At 38.3% G+C, this 10431-nt stretch overlaps 1 long non-coding RNA gene across 1 annotated transcript; it reads left to right on the top strand.

The window, feature by feature from the left end:
* Positions 1-2112: 2112 nt before the first annotated feature.
* LOC113073040 (uncharacterized) lies at positions 2113-4155 on the top strand. Its single transcript, XR_003280441.1, has 3 exons — positions 2113-2527; positions 3194-3227; positions 3670-4155. It is a non-coding gene; the product is annotated as an uncharacterized LOC113073040 (long non-coding RNA).
* The last annotated feature ends 6276 nt before the right edge of the window (positions 4156-10431 follow it).

Here is a 10431-nt window from a genome sequence, read left to right as displayed (position 1 = left end):
CTGAGCGCAGCTGAGAAACAGCGACTATACAGAAAGCGAAGGGATGCTGATCCTGAACGCAGAGCAGAGTATTTGCAGAAAAGGAAACAGAGCTATGTCCGTGACATTGACACACAAAAAAGAAAGAGAGTAAGTGATTTAGGTGAAAGGGAGAAGAGATATGAGCGAAAGGCATGGAGGGTCCGTCATCAAAGATGCAGGCAAAGAGTCAGAGCATGAGCATTGACCCCCCCCCCCCCCCCCCATAGTCACCAGATAGATCACCCAGCACTCAAGGTACAAACTGAACTGTTAAAAATACAGAAATAAATGGTGAAACAGATATAAAAGTGCATAGCATACAGTACCTCCACATACACACTCACTCACAAACACACACACTCTCTCTCTCTCTCTCTCTCTCTCTCTCTCTCTCTCACACACACACACACACTCACTCACTCGCTCACTCTCACACACACACAAACACACACACACTCTCTCACACACACACTTTCTCACACACATACACATTCTCTCTCTCTCTCTCTCTCTCTCACACACACTCTCTCTATCTCTCACACACACACACTCAAGCTAGGGTTAAATGAGTGAGAATTTTTTTTTTTATCCAATTGTGACTATTTTTTATGTCATGGTTTTGTACTTACTAGGTAATGTACTTTGTTGTACATTTTAGGTGTTTTCTAATGAAGTTAAAATGTTAAGTTAAAATGTTGTCTATTATATTTTTCTAACTCTGATTTCAGTTCTTATGAAATGAGTCATTTGTATATGTTCTGTATGTCACTTTTTTTATTTGTTGTGTCACTGGTGATACTGTCTTTTTTTTTTCTTTCACATTAAATAAAATCTGTCATATGTGGCATAATGATCATTTTAAATTAATTGAATTCTGCTGCACTTAAGAGTTAAGCTTTAAAGGATTGTATTATTGCTTGTTTAAAACCTTTTTTTCAAATATTTTCATTGTTATAGCAAATACATGCTTGTGCAATTGAACTAACATCATTCAGTCACACTTTTAACAAACCTGATTAAAATAAATAAAACATAATCACCATATTAGTTAGATCATCGTTAATTTTATGTACCTCTGACTGCATGTGCTGAAAAAAAATATATATATATATCATAAACACCTTTAATATCGCTAAAGAAGTAAGGTAACACCAGTGTAAGACTGGAGCCGGACCGTCTGGACGACTTCTCTCTAAGAAAACAAAGGACTTTCCTGATAATTAACATTTGAACACTCTCTTGAATACCCTCCATCATAAGTAACGTTGCCATCGAAGATGCACCACACCTAGCAGTTCACACCTCACCATCACACTCCCTCCACTTAGTTTCACTCAGAATTGCCAATAGTATAATATTCTGCATTAATGCAAGTGATATTTACAGTCATGTTTGGTGTCATTTGAATTGTCTCAGGGCGACTGGTACAATGGTCTCAACCTTAGAAAAGTAGATTAAAAGATAATACAAATCCTAAGAGTAAAGAGATATTTTGATTACTGTAATGGGAGTGCCCTTTTCCAGGGTCTTCCATGTAAATTATCCTCTGTTCCCATTGAGGTGTAAACTACCCTGGTCTTGGACCTGACCTAATCAAATTCCAATTGTTAGTTTCTGTCTTCATCTCGGGGGATGTTTGTCTTGGTCTGAGGTATTTAAAGGATTGCAGCAAAAGGATCAGGGCGATTCTGTAGCCAGAAAGCCCATAGTGTGGTGTGTCTCTTCACTTCATACTATGTATTTTCTAAGGTCAGGTATGCATATTTTACTTTCATTAATCTTTGACAATTCTATGTTTTCTAATGCTATGATTTGATAGGTTTCAATTGGATATGTAATTGGCAGAACACATATTTACCTGACTGATAATAAATTGTTACATTTGATTTTATTCTGTTTTACTCTGTAATTATTGACTCTAGTAGATTATGTTGTATCCTTGTTAGCAACATGAGCACCCGAATGAACAAGTTAATATAAAAGTAGGAGTTAACTAGAATAAATGTCAGAAGAATACTAATTAAAAAGGCATACAACCAATTTGCATTTCAACCTAAATTCAAGGTCATACTAAAATGGAGTCAGATTAAATAATAATAAAATGGAGTCAGATTTGAGTTTAACCTAAAATTAATACACTGTTAAAAATTACCAGCATTTCACAATAATTAACAGTATTATTTTACAGTAACTTGTTGTAATTAAGTTTCCCTGTAATATCCCAATGAATACCTGTAAAAAACTACAGTATCCTTGGATTTTACAGCATTTAACTCTTATTTTACAGAAAATCTTGCTATCTAAAACCTACTGTTATATCATAACAAGGTCTGTAATATCACAGCAACACAGTGTAAAAAAATAAGTATTTCACAGCAGTAAACAGTATTATTACAGTGAAATATTGTATTAAAATGTGCGCTGGGAAGTCCCTTGACATAACCGATCTGTTTTGAATTGAAAGCGCTGTCGTCGTGTCTCTTCTATTCCGGGCTGAATGGAGAAGGTGGGCAGCATGCATGTTTGCACCACTTACACCCATGTTATTTTAATATAATTATAATATATACTTTCAAATAAACGTTTATCGCATGACACAGTTCACATTTTGTTAGCAAGTGCCGGAAATGTTGAAAGTTCTCTCACAGCATTTGCTAATAGTAGTAACTTAATGTTAGTTAGAGTTTCGCTATAATTTTTCATGTCACTATTTTATACTAGTTTATAAAACCATTGATGGGACAAACATTGCTATATATGCACATTTCTGTAATTAGTCAAGGTTATCATAGATTAGCAGGGCTAACCGTTTAACCGTTTAACTTTAATGACTTAGTGATTCAAACGGTCCATGATTTTTTTTCCAGCGGATATAGTTACAACCGTTCACATTTTTGAAAATTCTCTCACATCATTTGCTAATAGTAGTAATGTTAGTAATGACGAGAGTTTCGCTATAATTTTGCATATCAATATCACTGTTAAGACAAATTTGGTATTTGTAAAGTTTATAAAACCAGTAATGGGACAAACTTTACTATTTATGTGTGCACATTTCTGTAATTAGTCAAGGTAATCATAGATTAGCAGGGCTTACCGTTAGCTGTTTAACTTTAATAACTAATTGATTCAAACGGTCCATGAATTTTTTTTTTTTTTTTTTTTTCAGCAGGTATCCTAGTTACAACATGACTGAGCTAACTGGAGTAAGTTATTCTCACGTGACGTTATGTTGGACAACGGGAGGGTTTTAACACTAGGGTTCCCACTTGTCCTGATATGAATTAATAATAATTGTAAAAGTTGTAAATGCAATTTACATTGAGTTAGCAATCTCAAAGTGCTACAGAAAAAAAAAAAAAAAAACACTATATATATATATATATATATATATATATATATATATATATATACACCTTTCATTTTTTACATCCGGCTAGAATTCAATTACAATAATAAATGATCATATTCTGCATTCAAACTGAAATTCTTATTGTTGGTTGCCTTTGTGTAATTTCTCCTTTTTCTTTTCTTTTTTTTTCCTTTTATTAGTTCTTTCCTTTAAGTAATCCTTACATTAGCTGTACGCTTCTGTCATAAGTGCCACAATGGTGACATGTTTTCTAATTATCCCACCCACATTTTCAGGAGCCATCCAAAATCATTTGGCGACACTGGCAAGCATGGTGATACTGCTGGAGACGGATGTCACTCTCTTCTGCATCATGTAAAAATGAGAGTGGAGTAAAAAAATAGGAATATGTCTCGATGAAGATGAGATTTAAAGCAATATTATAATAGCCAAATTCGCTGAAATATTGACCTGTATGAACAAAGAGACAGCAAAGAACTAGGAAACACAATGTATAAGGTCCTAAGCATAAGACCAAAACGTTAGAACTAGGTGGGAAATAAGATAAGAATGGTGAAACTGTGGTAAACAAATTCATGGAAACATATTCTGGTTTCAAAGTGTAACGCTATGAAAAACATTGCGGTTTATATCTCACAACTCTAGAAATTTAAGGTGTACTTCGCGTACTATGCCTATTTTCATTTTTTAATTTAGTGTCTTTCGATGGAATATTTTATGAGAGATGAGATCACTGAATTCAATGATGAACTGCCTTTAACTGTCATTTGCATTATTGACCCACTGTTTTCCTAATGAATGTTGTTCAGTTGCTTTGACGCGATGTATTTTGTTTAAAGCACTATATAAATAAAGGTGACTTGACTTGATATTTAAGCTAAACAAACGACAAAGGATCGGTGCATAAAACTGTGACCACAAACATCAATAACTTAAATGAACAAAAGACAATAACCGCCAATATTTTTTGAGACATAACTGTGAGATGACTTAAGGAGCCTATGAATCGGTTAATTGAAACGAACTATTCAAATTAATCATTTTTCAGAAGTGAATCGGACTTTGCATCAGTAAATGGGATCACAAAAAAGGGGTTTGTATAAAGTTTGAGCATGCGTTTAATCAGATTTCCAATGATTTAGAGCACTGCCATTAACAGTATGAGTATTTTGGGATACGCATCCACGACTGCCATGTTTGAAGCCTGAGGTGTATGTTGGGTATTGTAGTTCCCTGACCTGAAGGTCAACATAGCTTGAATGAGGTGTTCAACTGAACCCCTTTTGTAAAAACAAAAACAAAAATAATTGTTAAAACATATTTAGACTAATGATTATAATCAAGAATAATACAATGTACATGTGCTAAAACAGGCATGAAGTGTTGGTTGTCTTATAATGGAGCAACTGTTATTACAGTAGGTGGACAAGCTAAATGGGCTGGCCTCCACAATCACCGGACCTGAACCCAATCGAGATGGTTTAGGGGTGAGCTGGACCGCAGACAGAAAGCAAAAGGGCCAACAAGTGCTAAGCATCTCTCTGGGAACTGCTTCAAGACTGTTGGAAGACCATTTCAGCTGACTAGCTCTTGAAGCTCATCAAGAGAATGCCAAGAGTGTGCAAAGCAGTAATCAAAGCAAAAGGTGGCTACTTTGAAGAACCTAGAATATGACATATTTTCAGTTGTTTCACACTTTTTTGTTATGTATATGATTTAATATATAATTCCACATGTGTTAATTCATAGTTTTGATGCCTTCAGTGTGAATCTACAATTTTCATAGTCATGAAAATAAAGAAAACTCTTTGAATGAGTAGGTGTGTCCAAACTTTTGGTCTGTACTGTATATATATATATATATATATATATATATATATATATATATATATATATATATATATATATATACGGATAAAAAAGCTAAATGTTTTCATTTAATTTACATTTCGGTTCATTCTTGGTTTAAAAAAAAAATCTTCAGGTGCCATATGCAGAGTGAAATGAGAATGGTCCAGCATTTAGCAATAATTATTATTAACTATGTTATTATTCTTGATTTTTTCAAACTACTAACACTTTGAAACTACTTATACTCAGAAAAATTTAGTATTTTCTGTTTCAGTTGTTTGATCGTGCTGGTGCCTCGCACACATGTTCACTGGATCGTTCACCAGACATTCAGTGTTAGCAGCGGTCAACTTATTCCACATATTGTTAATTATGATTTTTTTCCATTGATACTGAAACACGCATGAACTACAAAGCCTATTCTAATCTTCAAATGGGCAACATCACGAATATGGAAACGGATTTCTCCCGAGTGAGAGAATGAGATAGCCCAACCTTATGCTTAGCTTTAAATTATTATTATTTGTTTGTTTATAGCAGGGGTGTTCAAAGTCTAAGACAGAGGGCCTCCCTTTTGACACAACTTACCCAATGGCGCCCCCCCCCCCCAACACACACACACACACACAGACACACAAAGAACAATGTCAGACTGTTAACTCACTTTTATTGTTATTTTATTATTATTTTTAGAGTAATAACAAGTACCGTAGGTTAATATAACGTTTTTTAAAACTAAGAATAATGAAACAAAAACAATGATGGATATTTTTTTTTAGCAATTTAAAATTCCAAGAACTGTCCACCCCAGTCAAAACAGTCAGATGACCTGTAACAGAGAGTGTGGAAAGAACTTTAAACAACGTCAAAATTTAAACATCTCTACTACTGATTAATATGCTTACATAATTATACAGTATTGTTCAAAATAATAGCAGTACAATGTGACTAACCAGAATAATCAAGGTTTTTCGTATATTTTTTTATTGCTACGTGGCAAACAAGTTACCAGTAGGTTCAGTAGATTCTCAGAAAACAAATGAGACCCAGCATTCATGATATGCACGCTCTTAAGGCTGTGCAATTGGGCAATTAGTTGAATTAGTTGAAAGGGGTGTGTTCAAAAAAATAGCAGTGTGGCATTCAATCACTGAGGTCATCAATTTTGTGAAGAAACAGGTGTGAATCAGGTGGCCCCTATTTAAGGATGAAGCCAACACTTGTTGAACATGCATTTGAAAGCTGAGGAAAATGGGTCGTTCAAGACATTGTTCAGAAGAACAGCGTACTTTGATTAAAAAGTTGATTAGAGAGGGGAAAACCTATAAAGAGGTGCAAAAAATGATAGGCTGTTCAGCTAAAATGATCTCCAATGCCTTAAAATAGAGAGCAAAACCAGAGAGACGTGGAAGAAAACGGAAGACAACCATCAAAATGGATAGAAGAATAACCAGAATGGCAAAGGCTCAGCCAATGATCACCTCCAGGATGATCAAAGACAGTCTGGAGTTACCTGTAAGTACTGTGACAGTTAGAAGACGTCTGTGTGAAGCTAATCTATTTTCAAGAATCCCCCGCAAAGTCCCTCTGTTAAAAAAAAGGCATGTGCAGAAGAGGTTACAATTTGCCAAAGAACACATCAACTGGCCTAAAGAGAAATGGAGGAACATTTTGTGGACTGGTGAGAGTAAAATTGTTCTTTTTGGGTCCAAGGGCCACAGGCAGTTTGTGAGACGACCCCCAAACTCTGAATTCAAGCCACAGTACACAGTGAAGACAGTGAAGCATGGAGGTGCAAGCATCATGATATGGGCATGTTTCTCCTACTATGGTGTTGGGCCTATTTATCGCATACCAGGGATCATGGATCAGTTTGCATATGTTAAAATATTTGAAGAGGTCATGTTGCCCTATGCTGAAGAGGACATGCCCTTGAAATGGTTGTTTCAACAAGACAATGACCCAAAACACACTAGTAAACGAGCAAAGTCTTGGTTCCAAACCAACAAAATTAATGTTATGGAGTGGCCAGCCCAATCTCCAGACCTTAATCCAATTGAGAACTTGTGGGGTGATATCAAAAATGCTGTTTCTGAAGCAAAACCAAGAAATGTGAATGAATTGTGGAATGTTGTTAAAGAATCATGGAGTGGAATAACAGCTGAGAGGTGCCACAAGTTGGTTGACTCCATGCCACACAGATGTCAAGCAGTTTTAAAAAACTGTGGTCATACAACTAAATATTAGTTTAGTGATTCACAGGATTGCTAAATCCCAGAAAAAAAAAATGTTTGTACAAAATAGTTTTGAGTTTGTACAGTCAAAGGTAGACACTGCTATTTTTTTGAACACACCCCTTTCAAGTAATTGCCCAATTGCACAGCCTTAAGAGCGTGCATATCATGAATGCTGGGTCTTGTTTGTTTTCTGACAATCTACTGAACCTACTGGTAACTTGTTTGCCACGTAGCAATAAAAAATATACTACAAACCTTGATTATTCTGATTAGTCACATTGTACTGCTATTATTTTGAACAATACTGTATCTCTACCTTAATGAGCGGAATGCATTTGGTTCCTTGCTGCGCAGACTAATTCGTGGTTGCAGTGACGTCAGAAACAGACGAAGGTCATCCTCCACTTGAAGACGTGAACGATATTTGTTCTTGATGAATGTCAGAACAGAAAATCCTGATTCGCACAAATACGTTAAAACGAATGGTTAAATTTTCCTCAGTGTCCTTTGTGAAAGTTCAGGATATTCATTTTGAATAGAGAGCCAGAAATGTCCAAACTCAATTATATTTTTAATTTATTATTATATTTTCCCCGTGTCTCCCCTGACATGCTCTGGGGCCCTTCTGGGGCGCCCCACACTTTGAAAACCCCTGGTTAATAGCTAAGTCTATATTATTATATGCTGCGAATATATTTATCCATTAGAATTATATATTTTTAATTCTTGTTTTGTTCTGATATATTTGTTAAATTTAAAGGATTTGTTGTAAACTGAAGAGAACTAAATATATCCTGTTGGTACTGTTACATACCTGGACTCATTTAGTGTGTTTTTGCCCCTGTGACCCAGTTTCCGTCTCCCGTGTTTGGTTTGATTAGTTCCCAGGTGTGTCTATTCTATTTCCCATGTGTTCCATGTCCTCCAGCCTCCGGCTCCTCCCCAGCGCTAAACAAATAGACTTTCAGACAAGGCCGTCCCCAACTGTACACATGGCAGTTGAAAGAGTATGAGAAAGTCTATTTGGTGGTCTCTTCCTCGTCCTTGTCCTCCAGAGCTGGGAGCAGGATGAGCTGGGCGACTGGACGAATGTAGGTGCGGTCCTTCACTTGAACACTGATAGTCTGTACACGTCCATCTGCTCCTGGATGAGTCTTGGTAATCCGTCCTACAGGCCATGACGCTCGGGGGAGTTGGGAATCCACAATTAAAACAACATCGCCTATGGAGAGTGCCTTACCGTCCTTCCTCCACTTACTGCGCTCTTGTAGCCCTGGTAGGTAGTGACTGATGAAGGATGACCAGAAGCGATCAGCGATGGCTTGGCTATGCCTCCAACGTCTTCTCCTGAGGTCACTGGGATCGTAAACTGCTTGAGGAAGTGACGAGTCATGACGGCCCATGAGCAGGAGGTTAGGCGTGACCGGGTCTGGATCAGAGGCATCTGATGACAAGTAGCCTAAGGGTTTCACATTCATTATGCCCTCGACCTCCACTAGGATTGTCATCAGGACTGGTTCAGGAACAGTCTGGTCTTTAAGGACAACGCGAAGTGCAGTCTTGATGGATTTCACTTCCCTCTCCCATGTGCCTCCAAAGTGTGGCGCACTTGGAGGATTGAATCAGAAGGATATCTGCTGTTCAGCAAGTTGCTCTCTCCACTGAGGTGCCATGGCAGCAACGGATTCACGTAGCTCTCTCTCTCCACCGACAAAGTTGGTACCATTGTCCATGAGGAGTTCGAACGGTCTGCCACGGCGAGAGATGAATCTTCTCAGTGACAGCAGGAAAGCATCGGTATCAAGGCTTTCTAATAGATCCAGATGCACTGAGCGAGTTGTCATGCATTTGTAGACAATGCCCCACCTTTTTTCAGTGCGGCGACCGATCCTCACTTGGAAAGGTCCAAAGCAATCAACTCCGGTTGAATAGAACGGTGGCTTAGTGAGTCGTAGCCGAGCTGGTGGGTAATCTGCCATCTTCAGTACATCGGGTTTTGCTCTCCATCTCCGGCACTCCAGACATGAATGTTGATGCTTTCGAATAGCCTCTCTACCACGGATAATCCAAAACCTGCGTCTGATCTCGGCAAGAACTCGTTCTGGCCCAGGGTGCAGTAGTGACTCATCAAAATCCTTGACGATAAGCTTTGTCACGGGATGGCTTGGGTCCAGGATAACTGGATGGATAGTATCCAGGTCTAGTCCTTCAGCATGCCTTAACCTGCCACCGACTCTGAGTAGCTCCGTGGCTCCTTCATATTCTGGTGACAGAGATGTGAGACGACTGTCTGAAGGAAGAGTACGTCCAGCTTTGAGAGCTCTCAATTCTTCAGCAAAGCAGTCCTCTTGAGCCCTTTGTAACATCAGCTTCTCTGCTTGCAGAAAATCAGCAGCGGGAAAGTGTACTGTAGTATTAGCATCAGCTGCCCCGTGAAGGGAGCTAGCAGTTTCCTTAAGAAGCTCTTTCCAGTTGGAGAACTTACTGGGGTCTGGATGTGGTGTTGGCAAGATGCTGGACATAGTTCCCATGAAGGCAGGCTTCCTTAACTCTGTGGTGTCTGGTTCTACCTCAGATGAAGGCATGTTGGGCCACTCCCTCTCAGACAAATGGAGGAAATGTGGACCTTTGTTCCAGTGATCATCCTGTACCATTTCTTGCAGAGTGAGTCAGCGGGTTATATCATCAGCTGGATTGTTTAGAGTATCAACATACCGCCATTGAACAGGATTGGTCAGGTTCTGGATTTCTGCAACGCGTGTTCCAACGAACACTTTGTAACGGCAGGATTCTGATTTGATTCAATGTAGTACAGCTGTGGAGTCTGACCAAAGAGTGATGTGCTCAGGGGGTACTGCAAGCTCTGTCTCGATCACTCTAGCCAGCTGTGCACCTGTAAGCGCGGCACTGAGCTCAAGACGCGGAATAGACATCTGTTTACGGGGCGCG

Source organism: Carassius auratus, unplaced genomic scaffold (genome assembly GCF_003368295.1).
Source record: "Carassius auratus strain Wakin unplaced genomic scaffold, ASM336829v1 scaf_tig00011275, whole genome shotgun sequence".
NCBI classification, from domain to species: Eukaryota; Metazoa; Chordata; class Actinopteri; order Cypriniformes; family Cyprinidae; genus Carassius; species Carassius auratus.
The sequence above is the reverse complement of the archived record's forward strand: the minus strand, read 5'-3'. Positions and strand labels throughout refer to the sequence as shown.